Source organism: Chelon labrosus, assembly GCF_963514085.1.
Source record: "Chelon labrosus genome assembly, chromosome: 14".
Classification (NCBI taxonomy): Eukaryota; Metazoa; Chordata; class Actinopteri; order Mugiliformes; family Mugilidae; genus Chelon; species Chelon labrosus.
This window is the reverse complement of record NC_140347.1, coordinates 788,361-799,658: the sequence shown is the minus strand read 5'-3', so window position 1 is coordinate 799,658 and position 11,298 is coordinate 788,361. Positions and strand designations below refer to the sequence as shown.

The 11,298-nt window shown below is 41.7% G+C and overlaps 1 protein-coding gene across 1 annotated transcript in view; it reads right to left on the bottom strand.

The window, feature by feature from the left end:
* Nucleotides 1-11,298, bottom strand: part of LOC311499739 (uncharacterized protein) — a 350,319-nt gene that overhangs the window by 309,241 nt on the left and 29,780 nt on the right. The gene's annotated exons all lie outside the window — the stretch shown is intronic.

Here is an 11,298-nt window from a genome sequence, read left to right as displayed (position 1 = left end):
CTACAAACACAGGATATAATATGTCCTCAAGACTCAGCTTTGATTCATTTAGTTAAATAAAATTTAATTTAGAATTCTCTCCAAAAAGAAGACAACAGTTTCTACAGTTGACATCACTCCAACCATACATGTGTCCTTCTTGACTTAGCTACCACATATTTCTATATAATCAAGGTCTTTACAAGCCAAGGCTCGGCTGTGTCATGTTTTCTATAATGTCACTATTAAGGCCCTTCTATCCACAGAGAGGATGGAAAGCAGATCATTGAGCTCCTTCAAAGGAACAGCTCCTGGTTCAGATATGTGGACGAGGTCTTGGTCAAAATTAAAACCCAAACAAAGTTGTTGTTCAGTGCAGAGAGGAGTGGCTGACTTGTATCTAGGGTATTACTAAACAACATGGAGCCTTCTTCCTGTGGATCCACCACCTGCAGGAAAACACCTGGGGGTCGGGTGCAGTGTGGGCTGGACAACAAGCAAAGTCTGGGATATGGAAGTTCTGACTTCAGGAATCAAAAGAAGTTCTAGTCTCATGGAACGTCACCTATCTGGAGGTGAAGGAACCCAAGCTGTTGCAGGAGGTGGAGCGATACTGATTAGATATAGTTGGGGTCAACTGGAGCAGACCTATCAGTGGGGTCTTTGTAGATAATGTGGTTCTGCTGGTGTCATTAGACCATGGCCAGATATTTATCTCCCTACCATACGTAAATATATGTAAGGGCTTCCATCTGTCTACAGCAGTGTTTTTCAACCTTTTTCGAGCCAAGCTACATTTTTTTCATTGAAAAAAATCACAAGGCACACTACCTTTATGTATCTTCAGTTTTCTTACCTCTGATCAGCTGACTTCTGTCCATGTTTCAAGTCAACAGGTCGACTCTTAGACTGATCAGTCTCCATGGACACAGCTGGACACAGGAGAGTCTTGATTTTCCTACAGAAACAAGACAAAGACTTTAACAGTCTGACATGTTCCTTAAAAACTGTTCTGAGTGAATGGTACGTTATAAAGGATCTCATCTACTCAACACAGGGTTATATTTTAAATTGTGTTCCAAGTCTGGAATCAACAATATATTTATAATAGTCCTTAGATTTGGTGCAATAACCTCAGAATCTAAAATCTCAAGATGACGTTTCATCCCAAAGTGGTGTACATGACCTCAAATGTGTGACAGTCAAAATATTGAGTTTATTCCTTTAATGTTTTTACAGACCTGAAGTAGACACAACTTCACATGGTTCTTTATGTGAATAATCCACAAGAGACCCAGAGAGGAAAGTGTTGCAATGACATAAATGAAGTTGTTTGTTTGTCTGACCTACGTGAGAGAAAACAGTCTGACTGTTAAGAGGTGACTTGTCGCCCTCTATTGGTTTGCTTTTGTCTTTGTTTGGTTTCTTTTTTTGCCTCAGGTGTTTGGAGTTGAGCTGCTGGTCGTTATTCTGGGGCGGGGCTGACATCTCACCTGCTTCTCATCATCCAATCAAGCTGAACCCTACTTAAGGACGTCCCACTGTCCCACTCATCTCCAGTTCTTCAGTTTACCTCCGTGGCAGTTACTCTAGAAGCAGCTATTGTCATTTAGTCTATTTCCTTGGTGTCCAGTCTGAATAAGCTGCTTTTCTTTGTTTGCTCCAGGTGCAGCCCACGCTCCAGCCTTTTTCACCAGCCAGCTCCTCCTGATCTTTTTGTCTATGTGGAACTCTGCTGGAGTTTTGTTTTCATTAAAGTCCTGTCCTTGAGCCTGAACTCTTGAGTCTAGCGTCTGGGTTCTTTCCTTCCAGTTGTCCACATCATAACACTGACCTACTGTATGTTAAAAACAACAGTGACCTGTGAAGTTGATCATTGGTATGATCCATGATGATTCATTCATCTGTTAGAAACTCTTTGTCTCAAGACTCTTTAAAGAACCCAGCCTGAAAATGTGACGGTGAGAAGAAAACAACTTGGCTTTAAGAGGAAGGAACCTTGAACAGAACCAGAACCAGAACCAGCTCATATGGAGGAACCATCTACTTGAGTCCAGATGAGTAGAGACAGAAAAAGAGAGAGAAGAGGAGGAACAAGATGATAAATCCATCTGTCACACAAATATGTGATTTAGCATCAATATGATAAAAAGTAGAGAACAAGATGATGCATGTTTCATGAGACTCTGAGATCAGATGGAGGCCTTAAAGGACCTCGGATGGAAGGAGGAGGATTTAAACTCTGGATTTTACAGAGATCCACTGAAGAGAAGCTGAAACTCTCTGATTCCTGTCAATGCTCTCGCTGCAGCATTTTGAATCAATTGGAGGCTTTTTAAAGAGATGTTTGAATCAACCTGATAATAATGAACAATAAAGAGAGTGATCCAGTTAATGAGACATTTCCAGATTTCTCTGGTAGGATTCTCACCTGTTGAACTCACTTCAGGTCGACTTTCAGACACTTTCCACCTTCATGTGTTGAGAAGAAGCTGCTCACTGTCCCTCGTCAGTCCTGGATTTGATCTAAAAACACATCAGAGTGACGTTAAAACCAGTCTAACCTGAGTTACAATCACTGGATCTGTTACGGGTCCCAGGGTAAGTGACCAAAATAATAAATAGTTTTTTTTTTGTCTTTCTTTGGTTCGATGCCGTCTGGAAAACACAGTAACAGAGTCAGACACATGAAGACATGGACCACCCGTTTCTCTTCCTGGTTTCCGTCTCTTTATTTCATTTGTAAAAACATGAGATGCAGCAATAAACTCATTCCCTAGTGTAACCATGTCCAATGTCCATCTTTGGTTTTGATTAAATATCTCAGTATATTCGTTTGTCTTTTCACTCATCAGGTTCAACATCTTCACCAAAATAAACAGAACTTTCCATCAAAATAATCAAGCTCTTTGTTCAGAGGTATCTTCTATAACACAGTGTAATCACATCAGAAGTTCAGATCACGTTTTAGCATTTACCTTTAACTCTAAACATACTGCTCAGTTAGTGTCAATACATCACTCATAACCATACTACAGCTTTAAGATGGTTCCAATACTTTAAATGTCTTTCAACAACAAAAACATCAAACATACTACACGTAGTGAATTCTGTTTAACTCATAATACCTGTCATCTAAACTCTAATCAGGTGGATTTGGGTGGTGAACGTGCTCACCTGTAACTCCACAAAATCACAAAGAACTCCTTCAATCCAGATTATGTATCCACCTTGTAAACAAGTCACATTTAATAAACAGTAACAACTATTCTAAATATGTCAGGGTACTTTACCAAATGAAATAAACATGTCAAACAGAGACAAGTTCAGCATCCAAAGTTAATCACGCTGTACTCAATCACATCACACACTCGTTAACAGGAAGCTGTCGCCATTTTCCTAAAGTTCACTATTCGTGATTCTAAACACGGATGATTAAAGTCGGTTTTACAGATTTCAAAACCCGGAACCAGACTAATCAGTTCTTCCACATCACTTAAAGCTCTAGGAGGAAGTAATCTGGTTGTATTTCACTGAGTACTGACCTGGAAAACACAGTAACAGAGTCAGAAACTGAAGACATGAACCACGCGCTTCTCTTCCTGGTTTCCGTCTGAAGGAAGAGGGAGGAGTCACCCACGTGAAGCCTCGCGGTGTTTAGTTTCAGTTTCAGTTTATTTCCAACATGTGCAGTCATAGACATATATACATAGACGCCACATCGACTGTGGAGGGACGTGCCTAAAGCGCCGCCATCTTGGTACAGGGCTCGCAGAGGCAGCGGTGCATGAACCTACAAAGGAAAGAGGTACTCCTCAATCTCAAAGTACAATTATTCGCTGAATTTTGGAACAATTTCCAAACGTATTGATCTGGTAAAAACGTCACACATATAGCTATGATAAAAATGTGGTTTTACTACCCAAATACAAATTTTACTTAATGTTATCAGCAGACTAGCTTCTTTCAGAAGATTATAAAGAAAAGATGCCGGACTTCAACTGAGCGATTTATGATCACTTTTATTGTGTAGAAACACAATTCCTCCATAGATGTAATGCACTGTAGTCGCGAGTGGCCTTGTTCCAAGATGACCGCCCTGTAGGCACGCCGCTCTAGTAGACGGCAGCGCTCAATGAGGCGTCTATGTATATATGTCTATGTGTGCAGTAACATAACAAAGTAAACTGAAAACAAACAAATCCAATGAGAATAGTCAAAACAACAATAATAATGTGAAGCCAACATGTCTGAGAAGGAGTAGGATGAAGCATATGCTGATTTAAACCTAGCCCTTCTCCACTACTCAATTAGCAACCTTTCTCCCCAAACATATATATTTACATCAAAAAGAAAAGAAATAGAAAAGAATGAGATGAAATAAACAAATCCATAAATCATTGATCATTTCTTATTAAAGCCCTTCTTCCTCCCTGTACCTGGTGAAAACCATGTGTTTGTAGCGCTTTTTAAACTGGATCATGTTGGACATTGCTTGAGCTCCACACCCAGTCTGTTCCACAGCCTCACTCCACAAACTGAAGGACACAAACTTTTAATGTTGGACGTGGAACAGCACCTGACCATTAGTTCCACTTTTTGTTTTCCTCCTAACTTAGCGCTTGTCCACTAAATTTAATGTGAAATTGATCACTTTGTTCTCTGGATTCTAGCCTGTTGTAGCATAGTGCTTGGTACCGCGAGAAGAAATAAAATACCATTGTTTTTAAATGACAAGGAGGTGTGATTAACTGCTTGAAACATGAATAAACAATAAGTGGCCATACCGTTTCTTCTTCTCTTGTTTTCCCAGTGTGCCACACATCACACAGCAGATGGTGCAGTTCTACTGTCTGTCCACTAGATGGAGACAACTGATCATCTAATAGATGTAGTGGAGCAGCAGGAGATGGTTCAACTTCACAAAGCTCCTCCTTTTCCTTTTCAAAAGACTTCCTGCGCTTCCGAGTGTCTAAGCCTACGCATACGGATCGGCAGATACGGACAGATCAGGCTGCGCACGCACACGGACTTTTGAGACTATTTTCACGCTGCTCAGATCCGCAGATCCACAAAGACATGGTGCCTTTAAGTGTCACCGGGAAAATGGGAAATCTGGGCTTTGGGCCAAGAGAGCTATATCTTTCCTTTAGGGAAAATGAATCTTTACTGATATAACTCACTTCTCGTTTAGTTCCAACACTGAACTCAACAGAGGACCACGTAGATATTAATATATATTATTAATTTAAGATTATTTTAAAAATGTAAAATCTTTGGTCCAATAAGTCTTTGGTGTGTTGTCTTGCTCTAATTTATAACAGGCAGACGAGGCGTGATAACTGGTCTTCTTTATAGTTTATTAACTACTTTGCACATGTAAACAGTCCAATGCTACCTGCATGGCTACGTACCACTTACCTTCCACTCTGGGTTTCTGCGCATGGTCCTAACTACTATGGCATGCTGGGTAATGGAGTTCTTATCAAACTATACTCATAACATCACATCTTTCTCCCTATAAAGAAATAATATTTTCCATTGAAAAACAAAGCCATGCTTCTTTTTATATTAACTTTGCATTTCCCAACTAACTTTACTTGTAAACAACTTTTCTATTTAAACACTCTGTGCAATAGAAAAATAAGAAAGTGCAAACTTTCTAAGCATCAAAACACACACTTAGAATCATGTCAACATTTGTCCTTCGCATCAACATTTTTTTTTTTTTACTTAAAGGACCATGTTGCTCCTTTGTTCAGCAACTTGTAATACTAAAGAGTCCCTAGCAACTCTCAGTCAGCCTCTTAGGTGGCTGAACATGTCTTTTAGGTCAAGACAGTCTCTCAACAGCTGGTGACTCAGACGCTGCTGTCAGACCACAGTCAGTGTGGTCAGGACCACTGTTAGTTAGCTCTGTAGAGTCAACCGTGTCCTGCTGAACCGTCTCCTGAGCTGTAGTGTCCTTTTCAGTCGGCTGTAGTTGAAGATCTGTGCGGTTCCTCCTCAGAGACAATCCATTCTCCATCTGGATCCTGTGTGAGCGTGGAGTAACTTCCTCCTCCACCTGTCCCTTTTGTCTCCATGTGCCTGCAGAGATGTCTCTGAGACGCACCACGTCTCCAGGCTTCAGCATAGGCAGGTGTTTTGCCGTTCTGTCATACAGCTGTTTTTGTTTCACTTTTTGTTCCTCCCTTGTGTTTCTGACTTTGTGTGCACTTTTGGGCGTCAGCAGGTCCTCCATTACTGGTAGGTTGGAGCGAATGCGCCTACCCATCAGCATTTGGGCTGGTGATAGTCCATTCTGTAGAGGTGCACTCCGGTAGATCAGTAAGCTTTTCTGAAAGTCATCTCTGTCCTGTGCTTTTTTCAGCATATTCTTTACTGTTTTCACAGAGCTTTCTGCCAAGTCGTTGGACTTTGGATAGGTTGGACTCCATGTAGAGTGTTGAAACCCCCACTCTTCAGCAAAGGCAGCAAACTCACAGCTAGAAAACTGGGGCCCACTGTCTGAAAGGTGTTTTCCTAGATTCCTCTTTGAATTTCAATAAGCAAGTCAGTAGTGTGGTTAAGGGAAGCTTTTTTCAACTAAGAACAATAGCTAAATTAAAGCCCTGGCTGTCATATACTGATTTAGAAACTGTAATCCATGCTTTTGTTACATCTAGGCTGGACTATTGTAACTCTCTGTATTTAGGTCTGAACCAATCTACCCTTGCTAGACTTCAATTAGTTCAAAATGCAGCAGCAAGGCTTCTTACTGGAACAAAGAAACATATGCACATAAGTCCTGTGCTGGCCCAACTCCACTGGTTACCTGTCAAATACAGAATTCATTTTAAAGTTTTACTTTTTGTTTTCAAAGCCCTAAATGGAATGGCACCACAGTATATCGGTGACCTTTTAAGTCCCTACTGTCCTTCTAGGCCACTGAGGTCTTCCTCACAACATCTTCTCTCAGTCCCAAATGCAATCCTAAAAACTAAAGGGGATAGGGCTTTTTCTGTTGCTGCCCCTAGACTCTGGAATAATCTCCCTATAGAAATTAAGTCCTGTCCCACCATCACTAGTTTTAAATCAAATTTAAAGACCCATCTATTTTCTTTGGCCTATAATGTCCATTAATTTCTCCCCTTGTTTTGTTGATTTATCTTATTTCTATTTCTTTTCAGTATTATATTAACTGGCATCTTTAACTTTACTGTACATCTTTCTCTAGTAGTAGTAGTTTCAGTAACCATATGTTCTTTTATCTACAATCATAATCTGTTTATTATTATTATTATTATTATTATTATTATTATTATTATTTTGTATTTTCATTTATTATATGTTTCATTTATTTTTTTGTCATTTATATTTTTGTTTTTATTACTGTATATATTTTATTTCTGTGAGCACCTTGGGTCAATTACATTGCGTTTAAGTGTGCTATATAAATAAACGTGACTTGATTGACTTGACTTGAAAACACTTCACATGGGACACCATGTCTGGTGAAAACAGTCTTGAGGTAGCTGATGACTGCTTTGCTCGATGTTGACTGCAGTGCTCCATCTTCAGGATAGTTTGAGAAGTAGTCGCGACTACTATGTAACTCTGTCCATCACAATCAAACAGGTCAGTTCCAACCTTGTAGTAAGGTCTGTGGGGCACCGGATGCGTCATCAGCGGCTCAGCTTGTTGTTTTGGCCTGTGGGTGCGACAAAGTTCACATGACGCCGTTGTCTGGCTGATATCTTGACTGATTCTTGGCCAGTACATTACTTCTCTCGCCCTGCGTTTACACTTAACTTCTCCAAGGTGGCCTTCGTGGATCTTTTGGAGCATTTGCTTACGTAGTGAGGATGGAATAACGAATTTGCTCCCCTTCAACACTATGTCATTCACCACGGAGAGCTCTGCCCTACAATTCCAGTAGTCTTGTATTCTCACAGGGCAATCTTTCTTGTTTTCAGGCCATCCTTTCTGTACTGTGCGCTTGAGTTCTTTCATTGTTTCATCTGCATTAGTCTCTCTCCGTATTTGTTCTGTTCTGTCAGCAGCTACTGGCAGAGACGTCATAATCATGTCCACATATGCCTGTATTTCTGAGCTTTTCTCGCTGTCCACATGTTCCTCCCTATCCACTGCTCTAGACAAGGTGTCGGCGGTGTACATGCATTTTCCTTGTGTGTATATCATGTGCACGTCGTATTTTTGCAGCCTGATTAGCATGTGCTGTATCCGTACAGGACAGTCATTCAGAGGTTTGGCCATGATGGACACCAAAGGTTTATGGTCAGTTTCTACTTCAAAAGTCTGACCATAGACGTATTGATGGAAACGCTCACATGCATACATGCTCGCTAACAGTTCTTTTTCAATTTGAGCGTACCTGGACTCTGCGCTTGTCAAGGCTCTGGATGCATAAGCGACAGGTAGCCACTGCTCGTCGTGTTGCTGCAGCAGCACCGCTCCCAGGCCGTACTGTGACGCGTCTGCTGAGATCCTGGTACTCTTCTCTGGGTCTTTAACATGGGCTCTTGTGTCAGAGTCTCTTTCAGTTTCAGAAAACATTGTTCCTGTTCATGGGACCAGATCCATTCATTCTTTTGTTCAAGAAGACTTCTGAGAGGTGCTGACAGTGTTGACAGCTGTGGGACAAACTTGGCCAGATAGGTGACCATCCCCAGGAACCGTCTGACCTCATCTTTATTGTTTGGCCTTTCCATGTTGTTGATTGCTGACGTTCTTCTCGGGTCTGGCTTCACCCCCTCTTCGCTGACAACATCTCCCACAAAGGTAAGTGTTTTCACTCCAAACTCACATTTGTCTTTGTTAAGTTTCAGATTCACTTCTCTTGTCTTGTCTAGCACTTGTCTCAGTCTTTCGTCGTGTTCTTCTCGAGTAGACCCCCAAACTATGATGTCATCCATCATTGTCTCCACTCCTGGAATATGCTCAACAATCATGTGAATAGTCTCATGGTAGACTTCAGGCACTGACAAGATACCGTACGGCAGACGAAGAAACCTGTACCTGCCCTCAGGCGTGTTGAACGTGCTGGAACTCTCCTCGTCCAGCCTCAGCTGCCAGAAACCTGACGAAGCATCTAGTCTACTGAACCATTTAGCTCCAGCAAACTGTGCCGTGGTTTCTTCTCTGGTTGGTAACTTAAAATGTTCTCTTTTGATTGCTTTGTTTAGGTCCCTTGGATCCAAGCACATTCTCAGAGCACCTGTTTTCTTTTGCACAATAACCAGCGAGCTGACCCATTCACTTGGCTCATCTATTTTCTTGATGACCTCTAATTTTTCCATGCGTGCTAGTTCATCTTTCAGTTTTTTACGAAGTGCAAACGGAACTTTCCTGCAGGGTTAGAAGAAATGGTGGCCAAAAAATATGAGGAGGAACGAGAACGAGTAAAAATGGAAGTAGAGCAAGCTGTGGCAGTGAGTGTAACAGCTGACATGTGGACATCTGTGAATATGGAGGCTAACTTGGCTCTTACCTGTCACTACATTAATGAGAATATGCAGTTGTGTACATCTGTGCTGGGAGTGCAACACTTTCCACAAAGTCACACTGCAGACAGTTTGGCCCAAGTCAGAAGGGGCCTGATGGATGACTGGGCCATAACCAATAAAGTAAAGAGTCTTGTGACCGACGCAGCACCAAACATGACTGCATCCACTAAACAGCTCCATGTTCAGCATTCGCTTTGCACTGCACACACACTACATTTAATAGTAAAGAAGTCATGTGATCAAATCCCTGCATTTACAGCAATCAGACACTAATCTAGGCAAACTGTGACATAGTTCAGATCAAGCACCACAGCCAAAGAGAAGCTTGATCAAGTGCAGCAACAGATGGGACGGCCGACCCTGAACCTGATCAATGAGGTACCAACACGTTGGGACAGCACATATCAGATGCTGGTGAGGCTACATGATGAGAAGGAACCAGTGTGGGGATCTCTGGCCTCACTACCAACACACATGACTCCACTAACAGCTGATGACTTTAACATCATAGCAGAAACACTTGTTGTGCTCGCTCCTTTCCATCAAGACACAGTGGAGTCGTCTGGGGAGAAGAGAGTTTCAGGGTCAAAGGTCATCCCCATGATGAAAATGCTGTGTCATGCACTTGAGCGTAATGCTTCAGCTCTGCACACACAGGCAGCCATGCACCTACACCAACACCTGAGGTGGCGAGTCTCAGACACTGCTTCCAGTCTGGACTCATTCAGTGTGCTGACCCTGTCCACACTTCTAGAGCCCAGATTTAAATCACTCAGATTTCAGAGTTCCTCCAAATGCAGCGAAGCAGTGAATAGACTGAAATCAGAATGTGCAGCTGTAACTGGGCGCGTATCAACCGAGCCACAGCCTGGACCTCCTTCACAGCAGTTATCAGCACCCACTTCAGGCATGTTATGTTCAGTCTGATCAGTTTATTTGTGCATGTATTGATGACTAAAACTAAAATGCCAGTTTGTTGTTTTGCAGATAACCTGTGGCAGCAGCTGGATGAGGACGTTGTCAGGCAGACCACTAATGCCACAGAGGATTCAGTTATTGAGGTCCAGAGATACCTCGCTGAGAGCAACCTCCCCAGATCCCAGGATCCCTTACAATACTGGGCCAGCCAGAATAAACAATCATCCAAACCTCTTCCAGCTGTCCCTACAGTTTTTATGCACCCCAGCATCTTCAGTGCCATGAGAGCGGGTGTTCTCCAAAGATGGAGAACTTGCATCCAAAAAACGAAATCGACTGAATGTGAAAACACTGGAGAGACTTGTTTTTTTGAATAAAAATTTGTAAAATAAAAATAAAATAAAATAAAAAAAAAACACTCCCTGCCTCAGAGACGAGTACATCAGCACATTCACTAGGCTATAATTTTCACATGTTCACATTATTTATTGACTGTACATTTTAAAGATATCAAAGATATTTTACACTTAGATTAAGATATAAAATAACACAATATAAACTACAATAACAAATGATATTGTGTATATACTAGGTCATTCAATCAGTATGTCAGTGGAGTCTCAACTAGGTTGCCTGCAGTAATGTTTATGGTCCAGCAGGTGTCAATATTGAGTGACACAGTACCGACACAGTATCGATGCGGTTTGGGTAATGTGCCGCAACGCTTCACGAGGCCTCATCTACCATCACAACACCTGACCATTACTTCCGCTTTTTGTTTTCCTCCTAACTTAGCGCTTGTCCACGCAGTTTAATGTGAAATTTATCACTTTGTTCTCCGGATTCTAGCCTGTTGTAGCATAGTGCTTGGTACCGCAAGATTAATTAAAAT